The sequence below is a fragment of the Bos mutus genome, chromosome 4, assembly GCF_027580195.1.
Source record: "Bos mutus isolate GX-2022 chromosome 4, NWIPB_WYAK_1.1, whole genome shotgun sequence".
NCBI lineage: Eukaryota > Metazoa > Chordata > Mammalia > Artiodactyla > Bovidae > Bos > Bos mutus.
In genome coordinates, this window is record NC_091620.1 from 113,182,492 (window position 1) to 113,202,127 (window position 19,636).

Genomic DNA, 19,636 nt, shown 5'->3' on the forward strand with positions numbered 1-19,636 from the left:
CTGAAGTTTTGGAGGCTGAGAAATGTTGTTCCTGAGGGTTTAAATGTTCCACCAACTGTTGCTTGGAGAGTAAATTGTAGGGAAGAGAATAAATAGATATGAATTGATTTGGAAGGTAGAAACAAGAATTTTTGACTCAGTGGACATCGGTTTGAGCAAACTCCAGGAGATGGTGAAGGACAGGGAAGCCTGGTGTGCTGCAGTTATGGGGTTGCAAAGAGTCGGACACAACTGAGCGACTGAACAACATCAAGAAACAAGATGTGAAGTTTCCTGAAGATGCAGTGCAGGCTTTAGACATCAGGCCCCAGGTCTGAGCTTGGACCTGCTTCTCACCCTGCTGGTAACCTGGGTGGCTTCTTCCCCGTCCCAGGGACATGACAAGCTCTGACTCAGTCAGGAACAGGACACTAGGAATGGCCATAACAAAATCTTACAAAAGGTGTGCAAAACTTGTATGAAGAGACACAAAAGCTCCTAGGAGGACACTCAAGAAGACCTAAATAAATGGCCACTCACCTGTAAGAACACTCCACATTGTAAATATTTCCATTTCACTCAAACTGATTAACAAATTCAACAGCACTTTAATCAAAATCCCACCCAGATATCTGACTCTAAAATATGAATGGAAAAGCATAAGTCTGAGAATGACCAGCATGTTCTTGAGAAAAAAGAGTATTACATTTCTGCTCTACTCTTATCAACACAGATGAAGCTGCAGAACTGTAACAGTTTTGATATAAGGATAGGCATCTGGCAAAGCTAACAGAATAGAGAGGCCAGGAAAAAATGCCACAAAAATTTAGAAAATAAACTTGTGGAATTGCAAATCAATGGAGTAAGGTTAAACTATTAAATGGTTCTAGAACAATTGGTTGGCTGCTTGGAAAAAATAAAATTGAATCCATTTCTCACTCTATATACAAAACTAAATTCCTGATAGATTAAATTCTTAACCATTAAGGCAAACTTCTTAGGATAATAGAGAACAATAGACATATTTTTATGAATATAGAGGAAAAAGATTTCTTAAATGGTTTCCTTAATCAGCTAACCATAAAACCCTGACAAATTTGATTACGTTACTGTTAAAAATATCTGTTCTTCAAACTACATAAACTAGGAAGACAACCTGTAGAGTGGAATGACGGGTTTAGAAATATGCATTTATTTCCAGTTTTTTAAGGAACCTCCACACTGTTCTCCATAGTGGCTGTACTAGTTTGCATTCCCACCAACAGTGTAAGAGGGTTCCCTTTCCTCCACACCCTCTCCAACATTTATTATTTGTAGACTTTTGGATTGCAGCCATTCTGACTGGTGTGAAATGGTACCTCATAGTGGTAAAATATCATGTATGAAACGAGATGCCCCAGGTTCAATGCACGATACTGGATGCTTGGGGCTAGTGCACTGGGACGACCCAGAGGGATGGTATGGGGAGGGAGGAGGGAGGAGGGTTCAGGATGGGGAGCACATGTATACCTGTGATGGATTCATTTTGATATTTGGCAAAACTAATACAATTATGTAAAGTTTAAAAATAAAATAAAATTTAAAAAAAAAAAGAAAGAAATATGCATTTAAAAAGAACTTTTCAGTAAAGAACACAATTCAGTAGAAACACAAGCATTTACCAGAAATGGAAACAAAATGTCTCATAAATATGTGAAAAAGTGATTTTTCTTGTTCATAATCCAAGAAAATAGATGTTTATTGCCAACATATGGAATTGCAATTGATTTTGTGTTTGATGTTTTTTCTGGCCGCCTAACTATATTCTCAGAATTTTCAATAATTTGTTAATTCAGGTGGATTTCAATGTAATCAGTCGTATCATCTGTGAATCATGAAAGTGTTCTTTCTAGTTCTTTTACATATTTGTTTTTCTTGTCTCATTGCACTGTCTAGGATGCACTGTCCCACATCAGAGATATGAACCATATCTGGCTACTGAGCTCTTGAAGTGCAGCCAGTGCTCCTGTGGAAGTGAATGCTTCTGTTAACTTTATTTAATAATTTAAATTTAAATCTAAAAACTGAAGCAATGTGGAAATTTTCTCCACTACATAATTTGAATGCAGGGCTACGTTTCACTTTGTTGTTCTAACTAAAATATTCTACTCCAGTGCACACATGTTTTTAATTTTGCTAATGTGATTGCTAGAAAACTTAACTTTTAAAATTCTTTATGTGCCTGTCACTGTTCTAGGTAGGGCCTTTGACGCAGTATTAATAGAAGCAGTGGTGGTGAACATCTCATCCCATTGACTTTAAAAGGACCACTTCTAACATTGCACTATTCACAGCCAGGTTTTATTGAATAGCCTTTAAAAAAATTTTTTTTGGGCCATGCTGAATGGAAGGATATTGTTCCACAACCAGGGATTGAACCTGTTCCCCTGCATTTGAAGTGTGGAGTCTTAACCACTGGACCGCCAGGAACTCCCGGATATTCTTTATTAGATGATTTCTTCTATTCCTAGTTTAAAAATTAATAGATGTTTAATTTTATCAAAATATTTTCTGCACCAAAAGTAAAAAAATCTTATGGTTTTCCTACTCTGAATTGTTAAGTGATGAGTCACATTAATAAATTTTCTAATTTTCAAATATCTTTTTATTCTTGGGATAAAACTGTGGTGCATTAACATTTTGTATAGAATTTTTCTCTAGTTTTATTGTCAGATTCTATGGTCTCACAGACTGATCTGAAGGTAATTTCTTCTTTTTGATTCTCTGAAACAGTCATATAATTTTGAAATTTGGAATTTTGCAGTTGCTAAAAGTGTAAGAAATCATACATAAAATCATTGGCCCCCCCTTCATTTCTGCAGATATGTTTTAATGTCAATTTATTTTTATTATAGGACTCTTCAGGATTTCTATTTCTCCTTGAACCCAATTTGATATTATTTCATCAGCTTTTTAGATTTAATGACAAGAATTCTTTTTATGATACAGTCATTAGCTTTTTAGTTTGTTGGGTTTATAATTATATCCCCTTTTATTACTGTATTATTTATCTATTCCTGTCTCTTTTTGTCTTTAGCTAATATTACGAAAATTGTGCCTATTATACTAGTTAAAAAAAAAAAAACACTGGGCTTTGTTAATCCTCTTTAGTTTACATTTATTTTGTTTTTCACTGATTTATCTTCTTTGTCTTTATTGTTGCCTGCATGCAGTGATCTTTATCCTGTTGTTCTTTTACTAACATCTTTAGTTGAGGGATTACCTCATTATTTTTTTGGCCTTTTTACTTTCTAATATAAGCATTTAAAACTATTTTCTTTCTTCTATGTGCTGCTTTCAATATGCAGTTCAAGTTTTAAAATTAGTATATTTCCTTATCACTTATTTCCAGTTCAGTTCAGTTCAGTCGCGCAGTCGTGTCCGACTCTGTCACCCCATGAATAGCAGCACGCCAGGCCTCCCTGCCTGTCACCAACTCCCGGAGTTTACTCAAACTCATGTCCATCGAGTCGGTGATGCCATCCAACCATCCCATCCTCTGTTGTCCCCTTCTCCTCCTGCCCCCAGTCCCTCCCAGCATCAGGGTCTTTTCCAATGAGTCAACTCTTCGCATGAGGTGGCCAAAGTATTGGAGTTACAGCTTTAGCATCAGTCCTTCCAAAGAAATCCAAGGGCTGATCTCCTTCAGAATGGACTGGTTGGATCTCCTTGCAGTCCAAGGGGCTCTCAAGAGTCTTCTCCAACACCACAGTTCAAAAGCATCAATTCTTCAGTGCTCAGCCTTCTTCATAGTCCAACCCTCACATCCATACATGACCACAGGAAAAACCATAGCCTTGACTAGATGGACCTTCGTTGGCAAAGTAATGTCTCTGCTTTTGAATATGCTATCTGGGTTGGTCATAACTTTCCTTCCAAGGAGTAAGCGTCTTTTAATTTCATGGTTGCAATCACCATCTACAGTGATTTTGGAGCCCCCAAAAATAAAGTCTGACACTGTTTCCACTGTTTCCCCATCTATTTCCCATGAAGTGATGGGACCGGATGCCATGATCTTCGTTTTCTGAATGTTGACCTTTAAGCCAACTTTTTCACTCTCCTCTTTCACTTTCATCAAGAGGCTCTTTAGTTCCTCTTCACTTTCTGCCATAAGGGGGGTGTCATCTACATATCTGAGGTTATTGATATTTCTCCCGACAATCTTGATTCCAGCTTGTGCTTCTTCCAGTCCAGCGTTTCTCTTGATGTACTCTGCATATAAGTTAAATAAGCAGGGTGACAATATACAGCCTTGATGTACTCCTTTTCCTATTTGGAACCAGTCTGTTGTTCCATGTCCAGTTCTAACTGTTGTTTTCTGACCTGCATATAGGTTTCTCAAGAGGCAGGTCAGGTGGTCTGGCATTCCCATCTCTTTCAGAATTTTCCACAGTTTGTTGTGATCCACACAGTCAAAGGCTTTGGCATAGTCAATAAAGCAGAAGTAGGTGTTTTTCTGGAACTCTCTTGCTTTTTTTATGATCCAGTGGATGTTGGCAATTTGATCTCTCATTCCTCTGCCTTTTCTAAAATCAGCTTGAACATCTGGAAGTTCACGGTTCACATATTGCTGAAGCCTGGCTTGGAGAATTTTGAGTATTGCTTTATTAGCGTGTGAGATGAGTGCAATTGTGTGGTAGTTTGAGCATTCTTTGGCATTGCCTTTCTTTGGGATTGGAATGAAAACTGACCTTTTACAGTCCTGTGGCTGAGTTTTCCAAATTTGCTGGCATATTGAGTGCAGCAGTTTCACAGCATCATCTTTTAGGACTTGAAATAGCTCAACTGGAATTCCATCACCTCCACTAGCTTTGTTCATAGCGATGCTTTCTAAGGCCCACTTGACTTCACATTCCAGGATGTCTGGCTCTAGGTCAGTGATCACACCATCGTGATTATCTGGTCTGTACAAAGATCTTTTTTGTACAGTTCTTCTGTGTATTCTTGCCATCTCTTCTTAATATCTTCTGCTTCTGTTAGGTCCATACCATTTCTGTCCTTTATCGAGCCCATCTTTGCATGAAATATTCCCTTGGTATCCTAATTTTCTTGAAGAGATCTCTAGTCTTTCCCATTCTGTTGTTTTCCTCTATTTCTTTGCACTGATTGCTGAGGAAGGCTTTCTTATCTCTCCTTGCTATTCTTTGGAACTTTGCATTCAGATGCTTATATCTTTCCTTTTCTCCTTTGCTTTTTGCTTCTCTTCTTTTCACAGCTATTTGTAAGGCCTCCTCAGACAGCCATTTTGCTTTTTTGCATTTCTTTTTCTTGGGGATGGTCTTGATCCCTGTCTCCTGTACAATGTCATGAACCTCTGTCCATAGTTCATCAGGCACTCTATCTATCAGATCTAGTCCCTTAAATCTATATCTCACTTCCACTGTATAATCATAAGGGATTTGATTTAGGTCATACCTGAATGGTTTAGTGGTTTTCCCTACTTTCTTCAATTTAAGTCTAAGTTTGGCAATAAGAATTTCATGATCTGAGCCACAGTCAGCTCCTGGTCTTGTTTTTGCTGACTATATAGAGCTTCCCCATCTTTGGCTGCAAAGAATATAATCAATCTGATTTCGGTGTTAACCATCTGGTGATGTCCATGTGTAGAGTCTTCTCTTGTGTGTTTGGAAGAGGATGTTTGCTATGACCAGTGCGTTCTCTTGGCAAAACTCTATTAGTCTTTGCCCTGCTTCATTCTGTATTCCAAGGCCAAATTTGCCTGTTACTCCAGGTGTTTCTTGACTTCCTACTTTTGCATTCCAGTCCCCTATAATGAAAAGGACATCTTTTTTGGGTGTTAGTTCTAAAAGGTCTTGTAGGTCTTCATAGAACCATTCAACTTCAGCTTCTTCAGCATTACTGGTTGGGGCATAGACTTGGATTACCGTGATATTGAATGGTTTGCCCTGGAAATGAACAGAGATCATTCTGTCATTTTTGAGATTGAATCCAAGTACTGCATTTCACACTCTTTTGTTGACCATGATGGCTACTCCATTTCTTCTGAGGGATTCCTGCCTGCAGTAGTAGATATAATGGTCATCTGAGTTAAATTCACCCATTCCAGTCCATTTCAGTTCGCTGATTCCTAGAATGTCAACATTCACTCTTGCCATCTCTTGTTTGACCACTTCCAATTTGCCTTGATTCATGGACCTGACATTCCAGGTTCCTATGCAGTATTGCTCTTTAGAGCATTGGACCTTGCTTCCACCACCAGTCCCATCCACAATTGGGTATTGTTTTTGCTTTGTCTCCATCCTTTCATTCTTTCTGGAGTTATTTCTCTACTGATCTCCAGTAGCATATTGGGCACCTACTGACCTGGGGAGTTCATCTTTCAGTATCCTATCATTTTGCCTTTTCATACTGTTCATGGGGTTCTCAAGGCAAGAATACTGGAGTAGTTGGTCATTCCCTTCTCCAGTGGACCACATTCTGTCAGATCTCTCCATCATGACCCGTCCATCTTGGGTGGCCCCACACAGCATGGCTTAGTTTCATTGAGTTAGACAAGGCTGTGGTCCGTGTGATCAGCTTGGCTAGTTTTCTGTGATTATGGTTTCAGTGTGTCTGCCCTCTGATGCTCTCTCGCAACATCTACCGTCTTATACTTGGGTTTCTCTTACCTCGGATATGGGGTATCTCTTCAAGGTGCTCCAGCAAAGCACAGCCACTGCTCCTTACCTTGGACGAGGGGTATTTCCTTGTGGCCGCCCCTCCTTGGCTACTTATTTCCAAGCATTATTTAATTTCTGTTACATTTTAAATTTGATTCATGAGTTAAATTGTAGCTTCCCCCAAATTTTCAGACATGCACAGCAATTTTTACTTATTTTTTTCTTCAGTTGTAATTTAATTAACTGAATTGAACTGTGGTTGGAAAGCGACTGGTATTTTAGCAATTCTCTGACCGACACTGAAACTCTCCTTCAGCCTGCTATGAATACATCCTGAAGTTTTGTAAACATTTCATGTACTCTAGAGAAGAAAGTGTGTTTTCTAATATTGGGTGGAGGGTTATTCTAATCATTGGGTAGACAGTACATCAAATAAACCAAGACTCTTACTTGTTGACATATTTTAAATCTTTACTAATGTTCTTGTTAGCTTGTTCTATCATCCAGCTCACAGTCATTGCTGAAGATGTGTTGAAGTCTGTTATGGTGGTGAATTTGCTGATTTCTCTCCATAGTTGTGCCAAAATTTGCTTAATATATTTAAGGCTTTTCCATTAGGTCTACATGTGTTTAGAAATACATTACTTCTTGGTGGACTGAACCTTTTATCATTTTATAAAGTCATGCCACTTAATAGATTACTTGTTAATGACCTTGCTGTAAAGTGAAACACCCCTGCTCTTCCTCAGTCATCAGAGGCCCAGGTGCATTGAAACTCAGGGCTCTACTTCTTTACGCATCATTTAGTAATTTTTAAAAGTCTGGAAGTTATGATTTAAATTTTAAGCAGCACCAACATTTTCCTGGTTTCAGAATGTCATCAATCCACTCTGAGTGGAGTTCTCTGGGGCATGTCTGTCCCAAGCCTTCATACAAGTGAGCCCAAAGGGCAGGGGTGAACTCCTTCAGACCTGTCATCTGGCCCCATCACAAGGGATCGCGAGGCTGACCGAGAGCCTCCTGAGGTCCTCAGAAGATGGCCATCAGGACCTCTCCTAAGAGATCCTCAAGGACTGGGAGCACCGGGCCCCCCGGCCAGGTACAGGGAGACTTCCCAAGAAGACTATGCCCATGTGCCCTCACCCGCTTTGGAACCCGAAGCCTCCCACTTCTTGTTCAGCCCTGCACTCTCCACGTCCCAGCTGTGCCCTGAATTTCCCCCTCCCACTTTTTCCATTCCCACCACAACCTCCTCCCATCCAATCCCTCCAGACCGTGCTCCTTGGTCTCCAAGCAGCTCCTATTAACTCTTCCTGGGGCACTCACTACAAGCCCCAGGCTTCATAGGTGCTTTAAAAAGGCACCACTCTCCCAGGGTAGCAGGACAGAAAACTTCAGATCGTACAGGAAGGTCCCAGTCCTTGGTCACGAGTTCTGAGGTCTTGGACCATGTCTCTCACCTCCTCTGTCTCGGTTTTCTCCCTTGTGAAATGAGGATATGACTGGGGACCAAGTTTGTGAGTCTCAGCACACAAAATACACCTAGAAGTTCTTGTTTGAATGCCAGCTGGATGGAGAAGCAAAGGTTTCTCCTCCAGAATTGCATCTTCCGATGGGATTATAGTGAGCCTGCTAGGTTGGCAGGGAAGATCCTTCAACTCTCTCAAATCCCACTGCACAGTTAGATTCTGAATTTACCTCTGAGGAGACTACACCACATGTCACGAAGGGACAGCCTTGCAGAGTCACAGTTGTTAGAAATGTAAAGGAAGAGCTAATATTTACTCAGCATCTCCGATATGCTGAGTATTTCCCATACATTATGAGAATCAGTGCTCCCCCAAATCTGACAAGGTAGGTACAGTTAAAACCCCCATCTTAGAGAGGAAGAGACAGGGCTCGGAGCCCCAGACCCCATGGGTGGCACGTGGCAGAGAGCAGAGGAGTCCACGTGTGTCCTGTGCTCGCTGTGAGCGGCCATCTGGAGACGGCGCCCCGTGTCTGCGTCATCACGCGGTGGCGCATGCCCCTGTGAGCACCCGCATGTCAGCTCAGCACCCCCAGGCCAGCTCAGCACCCCCAGGCTCACAGCCGGCGCGCTGCCGCTTTACGCCAAAGCCCAGCACTGGGGCGACAGAGTAAAGCCATTCCCAACAGTTGTAATCAAGTTAGAAAGCAGGACTTACTTGCTGGGAATTCTGGCCCTGTTGGGTCTCCACTCCTGTCTGAGATTTGCCAGCTTTGGGGGTTGGGGAGAACACGTGGGAGCAGCCGGGTAGCTGGGCTGAAGCCCTGCACTCTTCTCACTGCTTCAGGTCTGTGAGCCCTTGCCTTTCCAGCGTCATACGCTGGTTAAACATTAATTTCTAATAGTGATAAAGGTCAAGGAAATCTTGAGAAATCTCTGGGGAACCTGGGAAACGATTCTTCACTCAGAATGTATACACATTTACTTCTGTTTCCTTTTAGTATTTTATACTTTTAGATATTTATCTTTAGAACTTTCCTCCATCTGAAATTTATTTTAGGGTAAGTCTTAGGATAAAGTTCTGATTTTTTTTTCCCTCGATAGAGTAAGCTAATCCTTCCAACATGATTTTTGAAAAATATTTGTGTTTCTTGAGCTAGTTGTTTTGGTCCTGTGAAATTGTTCTTTTATTTCTGTGCCAGGGCTACAGTGTGTAAACTTTGCCTCTTTCCTTTTAAGATATTCTTGTTATTTTTAATTTTTTAAATTGAAGTATAGTTGATTTACAATGTTGGATTAATTTCAGGCATACATACAAATGCATCACTTTCTAGTGTATTTGGGTTCTTGAAAGGCAAGAAACCCCTTATCATTTTTCTTAAAAAAGAATCCTTGCTGCTTTCATATATATTTCTTTCAAGAGGAACTTTAAAATCGTTTGTTTGTAAATCATATTTAAATTTTGTTCAAAATATTCTGCTGAGGTCTGGGTTGCAAGCACACTGATGGAGTTAAATTGTGAGGATCTGACCTTTGGGAAGGGCGTTTTCCCTTCTATAGCCCCGTCGTCTCACTCCAGGGACATTCTTGTCTTAGTTTGGGTTTGTCCAAAGCTGCCCTAAGACACAGACTGGAGTGCAAGTTGTTTATTTTGTTAGTTGTTATTTTGTTAGGCAGCACCGGGCACACTTCCAAGCCACTTACCCCTGTGGTGGCCAGGTAGGCAGGCCCCACACCGCAGGACTAAGGAGGTAGGACAGACTGCCCGCCTGTCAAGGCTGGTAATTCCCCTGCTCAGCCCTCACTCAGGCACAGCAGGCTCTGGTGCCGAGGGGCAGCCTTGGGCAGAGTCACCGGACGTCAGCTGTGTGCGCAAAAGTGATGAGTCATGGACAGCCTCTGCCAAGCCTCCTTAACTAAGTCCTGTGTCCATAGGTCAGAGTTGGAGGCTCGCTGATGCTGGAGTGGGGATTCTATGTACTTTCACTGTACCGTGTGGACTGGAACTTTTCTACAGAACACATTTCCAATGGAATGCAGCTCGGAGGTGAAGAATCCCTTCTGGTGCTGTCGTGGGTGGATCTTCCAGGCAGATGCAGTAAAGCTGCCCCTAGTCCATGGTCTTAAGAAGACTTTTCCTCTCCCAGCGACAGTCGTGCCTGGGTCACACTGAGCAACTCTCTGCAGGGTCAAAGCCACGCCATCTGGTCTGGAGACACCTTTGCATGCGTGCTAAGCTGCTTCAGTTGTGGCCAACTCTTTGTGACCCTGTGGACTATAGCCGACCACAATCCTCTGTCCATGGGATTCTTCAGGAAAGAATACTGGAGTGGGTTGCTTTGCCCTCCACCAGGGAATTTCCCGACCCAGAGATCAAACGGGTGTCTCTTATGTCTCTTGCATTGGCAGATGGGTTCTTTACCACTAGCATCACCTGGGAAGCCCTGGAGACACATGTAGGAACTTCAATATCCCTACTTGGTGGAGAGCAGCAAGGGAGCCCTGGAGACTCCAGTGAAGCAGGTGGTGGAAAGCCAAGGGGCCACACTGATGATGACTATGACCCCAACTCTGACCCCCACCCCAACCCTATAACCCTAAACACTTCAACCTAAATCCTAACTCTAACCCCAACCCTAAACAGACTTAACCTCTAACCCCTTACCCTTAACCCCTAAGCCCTAGTCCTAATCCTAGCCCGAACCCTGAGACTGAATCTGCAGAGGAGAAATATCCAAGAAGTCAAATTTTCTTGGAAAAGCCACTCTTCTTAGGAGTGGTTGACAATGTCAGTTCTGTATTTTCTGCTGAGTGGAAGTTTTTAAATTTAATGGAGTCCAGCTTGCTTTCTACTTCTGTGGACTGTGCCTTTGGTATTGTGGCCAAAATGCCATCGCTAACTCCTCTATTCATCTAGGTTGTCTCTCACGTCATAGTCTGGGAGTTTTGTGGTTTTGCGTCCTACATCCAGGTCTGTGATCCATGTGGAGTCAGTTTTTGTGACGGTGTGATGTCTGTGCCTAGATTTATCTTTTGCTCGTGGGTGGCAGTTGTTTTAGCTCCGTTTGTTGAAAAGACTGTCTCTGCTCTGCTGTGCTGCCTTCGGTCTTGTGTCAGAGATGAGCTGATTCTCTTTGTGCCAGTGTTTCCAGGCTCTCTGTTCTGTTCTGTCGATCCTCTTCTCTCTGCTTCCAGCAAGTCTGCATGGCCTTGGTCACTGCAGTTTCAGAGCAAGTCTGAGGTTGGGTGTGTCAGCCCTTCAACATGGTTCTTCTCCAATTCAGTGCTTTCTGATTCACTGGGATTGACCTATCGTTGAATCATGAAACCAGTTTGGAGACTTCATGACCAGCATTTTAAAAAAGGAAAGCACATAGAACAGAACAGAATGGGAAAGAGGGGGCTTTGCACCTAACAAGGGAAACGGTGCTTCCTGAAATTTCTGTTCAATTACATATGCATGTCTGTGTGTGTGCACGCTGGGCCACTAGATGACAGCGTTTCTTACCATAGGTTATGATCAAAGATGACAGCTGGCACTGAGGGTTATTCTCTCTAGAGAAATAAAGGAGGCTGGGGTTTGTAAAATCTGCAAGTGAGGATTCAAGAGTAACTACAAAAGCTGGAGGAGGCAGCCTTTAATGGCAAACAACTATTCCAGTACTTATTGTTCATTTCATTCAAAAAGTGGTGCTCATATGTTCCTTAGCAATTTGTAGTTTTCTTCTGGGAATTTCAGGCTTCTATCTCCTGTATTATTTCAAGCTCTGAAGGGAGCAGGACTCAGCCTCGGAGGGGCCAGGCCTCAGCAGGACCTGAGGGCAGGGGGGGAGCCCCGGGAGGGGGCTGGTTGGCTCGGCTGAGCACAGACAGAGCTATACGCTGCTCAGCTACTCAAATTAATTATAGTTAGGCTAATACATTCCACTGGGCTTCAGCACATTCTTCTTTCTTTTGGCTGCACTGCCATGGCTTGCAAGATCTTACATGATCTGAGTTCCCTGACTAGGAATCGAACCCTGGGCCCCAGGAGCGAAAGCACCACGTCCTAACCACTGGACCACTAGGGAATTCCCTCTCACATTGGCTTTTTCACCTCATTTGGGGTGCAGATGTAGTGTTAGTGGCCAGATTGCAAAGGAGGGGTGGGGTAAAGGCCAGAAGCAGCTCCTGCTGGGTGCTCAGGCAGGGGGTGCAGATGTAGTGTTAGTGGCCAGATTGCAAAGGAGGAGGTGGGGTAAAGGCCAGAAGAGGCTCCTGCTGGGTGCTCAGGCAGGCAGGAGAGAGGACGGTTCCGTGCCTCAGGAGGCCTTGATTTTGCCCAGTTACCTGGCCACAGACTCCCCGTGGATTCTGTACGACGTCATGCAGGCTGTTGCCAGCCTCTGCGAGTGACTCAGTGCGAAGAGAATGGTGGGAAGGTGCCAGAGGATCCCTGAGCGGCAATCGGGCCGGTGTGAGGGGTTGGGGAGGGGGCACCGTGGGGGGCTGCATGGCTTCCACCACATGGGGCCTGTCAGTGGGCGGAGAGAGTCTGGAGGTGCCTGAGTCCCCAGGGGCCCTCCAGTTATGCCAGCTGTGTGCTCACTGGGTGCTCTCCAAGACAGCTTCAGGGATTTTTGGATTTAATTCTAAGCCTTTCCCATCACATTCTACCAAGATCACTATCTTAGGAGCTGAAAACTCTGGTGGCTTGGAAGGGATGAAAACAAAGAGAGTACGTGGACCCTAAAATCCTGACGCTCATCGTAAGTTGGGGACGGTCCCACCCCCCTGTGCTGGCCAAATGTTTTTATCACCAAGTCAGAGATTTTAATTCTGTAGGTTTAAGAGAGGCCTGAGGATGCGGAACACACAAGCCTGGCTCTTGGGGCAGCTTCTAGAATTCTCCTTCCCCATGGGAGCTGCACTGAATCTTGCTGAGCTAGCACAGAGGCACGGCTCTGTCTCCTACCCAGCCTTCTGAGTCAGGACCCCTGGGAGTAAGACCAGGAATACACTTGCCCTGCCTCATCTTGAAGGTGTCCATTCTGGAGAGGAAGTGTCAGAAACACAGGTTTGGTACAGCTGTGCAGCCCACCCTTAAAGCAAGGTTCAGCTGTCGACTCAGCAATGCAGCAGAAAACCATCGATGTTCTGAATGACCTTAGACTCTACCTCAGTCCTCCCAGAAAGTTCCGTGAAATCATATTTTATGTACAATAGAAGTAGTGCAACGACAAAATATCAACATAATTTCACTTTCTGTACAAATAAAAAGATGTTAGTCTCCTTCCTCCAATAAGAAATACACCCAGCATTGCATATTTTTGAATCTAGTTGGCTGGATGAATCCTCCATGATGCTTTAGTTCATCCACAGAAATTCCAACACTTTGTCCAGATTGGTTTTGAATTAGTGTCAAAGTGTCAAGAATGATCCGTGTGTTCCGTGTAATCACGTTGGACAAAGCCATCTCCGAGAGGTCCCACGTGGCTCGTTCTTACCCCTGCAGAGACGTGGCTGTCTTTTCAGATGCACAGCAATAGAGCCCTGCTTACATTTAGAGTCGTGTGTAAACACATGCACTTTATATTTAGACATTAAAGCTGCACTCAGTCTGGGGAGATGCTCACAGTAGTGGTGATTATTTTGGGAAATACAAAAGGTAGAGTTTCTACCTCTGGCTCACTCCAGGAGATCTGGTCACTGGATAGGCTGATGTCAAATTGGGAAGCATGCTTTTTCTCAGTGGAGTCATGTTGGTGGGGGGCTAAGTGGACATCACTGAGCTTTGTATACAGTGTATGCCTATGATGTGAAACCATTCAATTATAATTGGAAAGCAAAGTGTACCCAAACAAACTGGAGACAGCGGATGGTGTCACCCTGCTCTGGCAAACGAGAAGTTAGTATTGTCTTACCCACGGGGTGAGGCAGAGATGCCCCACGGGGGCAGGTGCCCTTAGCCTTGGACCTGGCTTCGTTAATTCAGAACATCACCCAGACACAGGGAGACTGACTCTCAAGGGAACTGCCCCCGCCTTCCAACCATCCATCCCCACGTCTCTAATTTAGCCTCTCATTCCGGCTCCCATAAGACCAGCCGTGTCCGACAAGATTTCCTGTGATGACAACGTCCTATCAATGCACTGCCCAGTGTGGTGGCCGCGGGACACCACCGCCACTATCCATACACTATGGATAGCCACACGTGGCTCTCGAGGATTTGAAATGAGGGTGATGTAACCAAGAAACCGAAGTTTTCATTTTATTTTTTATTGCAGTTTAAATAATGGTCATGCGTACCTACTGCTATCAAATTGGACAACACACACCTGCATAAGGGCACATTCTCCATCCACTTGTGCTCAGACCCACCTTTGCCTTCATTCTTCACACACCTTCCAAATGAGTCCCCAGCTGGGCCCAGGTCTTCCCTAGGAATCCTGTGCTATAGCCCTTGTAGACATCTATGCTCATGTGTGTGCACGAGTTTGTATAAGAATGTAAAATTACAATACAATCTTTTTTATTTTTAAGAGACTTTTTCATAACTTTTATTTCAAATGACAAAACTCCATAATTATCAAAAATGACATTGCATAATTTGCCATAGAACAACCAAGGGGGAAAAGTTGTTGCATTGCAAAATAATATGAAATCATTTGGGGACATTTGTCTGGAAGGTGTGTGAAGCTGAATGAAAAGGCAGGTGTGACCCCAGGGAGGGAGAGCAGTGGGCTGGAAGATCAATCTTGATGACTAATATTGTCAAGGTCTTGGAATTCACATCCATGACCCTTTGTGTTTATTGATAAGAAAGTTGCACACTGAAGAACTGATGCTTTTGAATTGTGGTGTTGGAGAAGACTCTTGAGAGTCCCTTGGACTGCAAGGAGATCAAACCAGTCTACCCTAAAGGAGATTAGTCCTGAGTTTTCATTGGAAGGACTGATGTTGAAGCTGAAACTCCAATACTTTGGCCACCTCATGAAAAGAGTTGACTCACTGGAAAAGACCTTGATGCTGGGAAAGATTGAGGGCAGGAGGAGTAGGGGACAACAGAGGATGAGATGGCTGGATGGCATCACCGACTCAATGGACATGAGTTTGGGTGGACTCCGGGAGTTGGTGATGGACAGGGAGGCCTGGCGTGCTACAGTTCATGGGGTCGCAAAGAGTTGGACACGACTGAGCGACTGAACTGAACTGAATTGAAATCGCATTCATTTACTTTGTCCTGCTAGCATCAGACACAATTCTTGCTTTCTTTCCTACACAAACTTCCTATGAATAACTCGGCCAAGAAGAACCCACATTCTTCAAGGAATCATGAAGATGCCAAGAGAAAAGGAGAAAAAGAGTAGGGAAAAAAATGGTAGTAAGGAGTATTCAGTAGAAACACATTGACATGGAGATTAAATTGGCAGCCAAGCCTAATACCATGAAATAAAATAAAAACCAAACAAAAATCAAAGCAATCAGTTCACCAAAGCTTAAAGCAGTGATGCAGGAATATATGCAACAGAAGCCAGCATGACTCCAAAGAGAAATGCAGGGAAAAGGAAACATCCTTGTCGTGGTGCAGGTTAGCAGTGGCTCAGGGAGCGAGCAGCCTGCCCAGAGACTGTGCGTGACCTGGGGGACAGACGGGACATGCACGCTGATGGGACAGATGGATGTGCACACCAAACGGAGTCAGCAAGTTTGAGAAAGGGTAAATCTTAGGAAAGGCAGGTGAGAGAGCCCCAACACACATAATATTGCTGTCTTTAATAACAAGACCTTCAGGGATGTAACAAAACCAGATTTAGATGTAATTCAAGAAAACTTTCAGAGATCAAAGAAGACTTGGATCTATTTACAGATTGAAGTACACATGGCATCCCCGGGATGGGGGAGCGGGAATGACACCTATCACTGCACATCAAACCCTGCCTGTCCTGCTGTTCTCCAAAAGGGCCTGTGGTGCCCCGCCGGTGGCCCGTGCACCCTCGAGCGCCCTCTGCAGGCCGGGCTGAGATATGTGACCATGGAGTCCCTGCCGGCATCTCCTGGCCTGGGGTTGGTCTCCACCCACCTGGCTGAGCACTCCCAGTTCTGCCAAGGACGGACTTTTCACTTGTTTTCTGTCCCTGTTACTGTTGTATAACTTCCAAGAAGAGGAGGGTTGCTGTGAAATTACCATTCTAAAACCCAATATTATAGGATATTTTTCTGTTTACATTTCACAGGGGGAAGTTTTTATCACAGAAAATTCATAATTTTATGAATCCCTCAAAGTGGGTTTAAAAAACCAGTAGCACTATGATCAAGGCAGTGAGATCAAGTTTAATGTCATGTCTTCTTTTAAGTATATCAGCTATTGGCTTATCTGTGTGGCCCCTTGCATCACCTTCTTTGGAAGGAACACCATGGTCTACATTTGGGACCTGGCCCAGTGCTTCTCCCCCCACCCCCCTGGACTCTGGGAACATGGAAACATGAGCTCGCTCATGTCATGCCTTCTGTACACTGTATGCCCCACCACTGTGCATGCTCTCCCCACACAGACTCACACACTCCTCTGCACATGCCCTGCCTGCATCCAGCCTTCTTCACCCCGCCTCCATCTGCCCCCTCCCACCTCCCACAGCACACTTGGTTCTGCTCTCCCGCCCCATGGACACCCATCGCCCTCACCACATACACCCTGCACACATCACACACCAGCCCCATCATAAACAGGCGCGCCACCCACCACCCCCCCCCCAGCCCCCCACCATCTCTGACAAGGAGGAAAGTGTTGTGAATTATTGCTCTTGCTCTGATGGCAGCCTGCCTTAGTGGGATGAGATTTCCAACCCAGGGTGCAGATTCTGAAAACAAGCGATGGGAGAGTTCAAAATGCCACAGGTGTGCTCCAATGGGTGGACACAGCTGGCTTATGATAATACACTCTGCTGGGGCTGGGACAGGAGGAGGTGAGTCAGGCCCAAGGACAGCTACGTGACGCTGCCCGTGGGCCCCAGGTGAGGTCCTGTGGGAGCAGAGATGCAGGGCATCCATTCTCTTATTCTTTCTGCCCATTTCTCACATGGGCCATTTTGCTCATGTGACGGCAAAATCCAGTCACACTTGAACTGCACAAATGTGAGTTTTGAGTTTCTTGAGGTGTTGGCTACAGCTGAGGGAAGCTCTGCCTCCTTCTGGAGCTTCCACGGGTCTCTGTTCTTGCGGAGGAAGTGGGGGAAGGAGAGGCCTGTGGATCTGTTCCGTGGTCAGCACGGAGCCCACCTAGCAGGGTCACACCAGTCTGCACCCACTCATTTGTAACTGCTGTTTAGCCAGGTAAGAAGCACATCACTAAAATATCCCAAATCATCTCCCTAGGTGTTTAGTGCTTGATCAGCTGAACGTTTTTAAAATATAGAAACAGACACCACAGGCAAAATGAAGAACACTGTATTAATGTTTATTTCTAACGACAAACAGAACATCAGTCCCTTATTTGTACAAAAATACCTGAATGTTTACAGTTAGGTTCGTGAGCCAAGGAGCTATGTACAGAAAGGAGCAAAGCACGTGGGACAAAGGTTTTGTCTTTTGGGTTAATCTGTTCTGCGTTCCCTGAAAACGTTGACACGTCGGGCGATGCCATGCTCACCACACCACGGCATCAGAGCCCCCGCGAGCCAGCCCCACCCCCGCAGAGGTGCGTCGATTGGTCAAACCCTCAGGTATTCAGTGCAGAAGAGAGAAGACAAAACATCTAGACTGAGGCACATATTTCTTCAAGGTTTAGCAAACAGAAAAACGTTCTGAAACTCTAACACATAAGGTCACAAAGCTCTCCTACTTAGCGTTAATCCCCAAAGCATTTGGCGTTTTCTTTCTCAATTCAGTCCAGGTTGCTACATGGAGTTTCTGTTCACAACAGAAAATCACAGGAAGAGATAAAAAGTCAACAGGCTCTGAAACGACCCTGAGCTGTTCCGTTTACATTCATGTCATTTAAATACAAAAATAAAAGTCGAATGTCCTTCAGCCCCTGGCTGGCCCAGCTGGACGCCCATCTCCTGCGAGGGGCTGCCCTTTGGCGGGGGGATCCCCCAGTACAAGGGGCCCTGGGAGGTCACGCTCTGTGACAGCTCACTGTGGCCAGGAGGGTACACACAGAATCGTGCGTCAGAGTCAAGCTTTAGTTCTCTTTTTAAATAGAAGGTGTATTTATAAATACGCAATACTGCAGATACTAGCTGTCTATTGAGTGAGTCTCATCTCACTGGTGGAGACTGGTCTATGTAAACAGAAAACAGAAACTGGAGAGGTGGCTTTTTTTTTTTTTTTTTGCTGGATTTTTTGTTTTTTAAAGGCTTTACCTCCAACTGGCAAAGAGAAAAATGTCTACTTAGTGTAACTAAAGCATCAGTCCCTCCAGGGGAAGCAGGCTGCCAGGCATGACTCGAAAATTACCTAATTGTCAACAGTTGGAAAGATTAACAGGCTAGAAAACAACCACCCCCACCCCAAAACAAACAAGCCAAAAAGCCATTGAATGTTCATGGTTAAAAACATGTTTTACTAAAAAGTCTTCATTTGTCTAAGTAGACACTTCATGGGAAATAAGTAGAGTGTGTCTTGTCAACTAAAATACAGTGTCTATACCACGAACTGAGGTACAGAGGGTATGCGTCACTGTGTCCTAAGCTGCATGTCTCCCTTGGGAAGTGCTGCAGTGGGCAGTCCTGGGGTCTAGCGGCCAGCGCGGTCCAGAGGGGCAGGGAAGCATGGCCGCTGTGACCTGAGGATGGACGTCATCCTTCAGCAAGCGGTGTGTGTGCCGTCGGGGAGCCCTTTCTGCTCTGCATGGATCAAAGGCAGAGGAACGGCCGCCTGCATGCTGAAGACTTGGCCACGGGGCCAGGCGGAGGGTGGGGACATCTCAGGCCAGAATCTGACTCAGCTCCTGGAGCAGCACCCAGCGCTGCATTGCCAGCCTGTCCATGGCCAGCCCCACTGTGGGGGCCTCCTGACCCGGGCCAGTGGAGGACGACCTGCTGCCTTGCAGGGCCTGGCCACAGGGCTGTCAGCAGGATGGAGGCCACCAAGCGAGACCATCCTCTGTGGGGCTGCCCTCTCCAAGGTTTCCACCTCTGTCACCATGGAAACCCGCTACATATGGACGCAGGCCACGCAGATGCCACCTCCTTTCAGATCCTCGGAGCCCCCACGGCAGGAAGAGCAGCCTTGGAAGGCTGGCGCCACTGCAGAGGGATAAGGCAGAGATGGTTCTAGAACAGGCTGGAAGGTGGGGCAGGCGGCCTGGCGCCCCCTACAGGCGGGCGATGGGCACTCGCTGTATGCTAGGAAGGCTAGCCTGTGGCCAAAGAGGGGCCGCCACTCAGCCCTGTGTTGTGGGACAGCAAGTTTTCCAAAGAAACACGTGTCCAGCAGCGGGGAAGACAAAACAACACGTGGACGGCAGGTGGGCAGCACGAGTGGGGGATGGGCACAGAGCAGGGAGGGCAGACTGGGTTGCCTCTCTGGCCACAGAGCACACCACGTG

General features: G+C 45.1%; 1 protein-coding gene across 2 annotated transcripts in view; it reads right to left on the reverse strand.

Moving 5' to 3' along the window:
- Positions 1-10,209, reverse strand: part of DDC (dopa decarboxylase) — a 106,353-nt gene extending 96,144 nt beyond the window's left edge. Inside the window, exon 1 of one of the 2 annotated variants that reach the window (XM_070369911.1) lies at positions 9,811-10,209. The gene's annotated coding sequence lies outside the window, so the exon portion shown is untranslated. Of the gene's footprint in view, positions 1-8,824; positions 9,170-9,810 lie in introns of those variants that run through there. The other variant, XM_005909966.2, reaches the window with a different exon arrangement.
- Between the last annotated feature and the right edge of the window lie 9,427 nt (positions 10,210-19,636).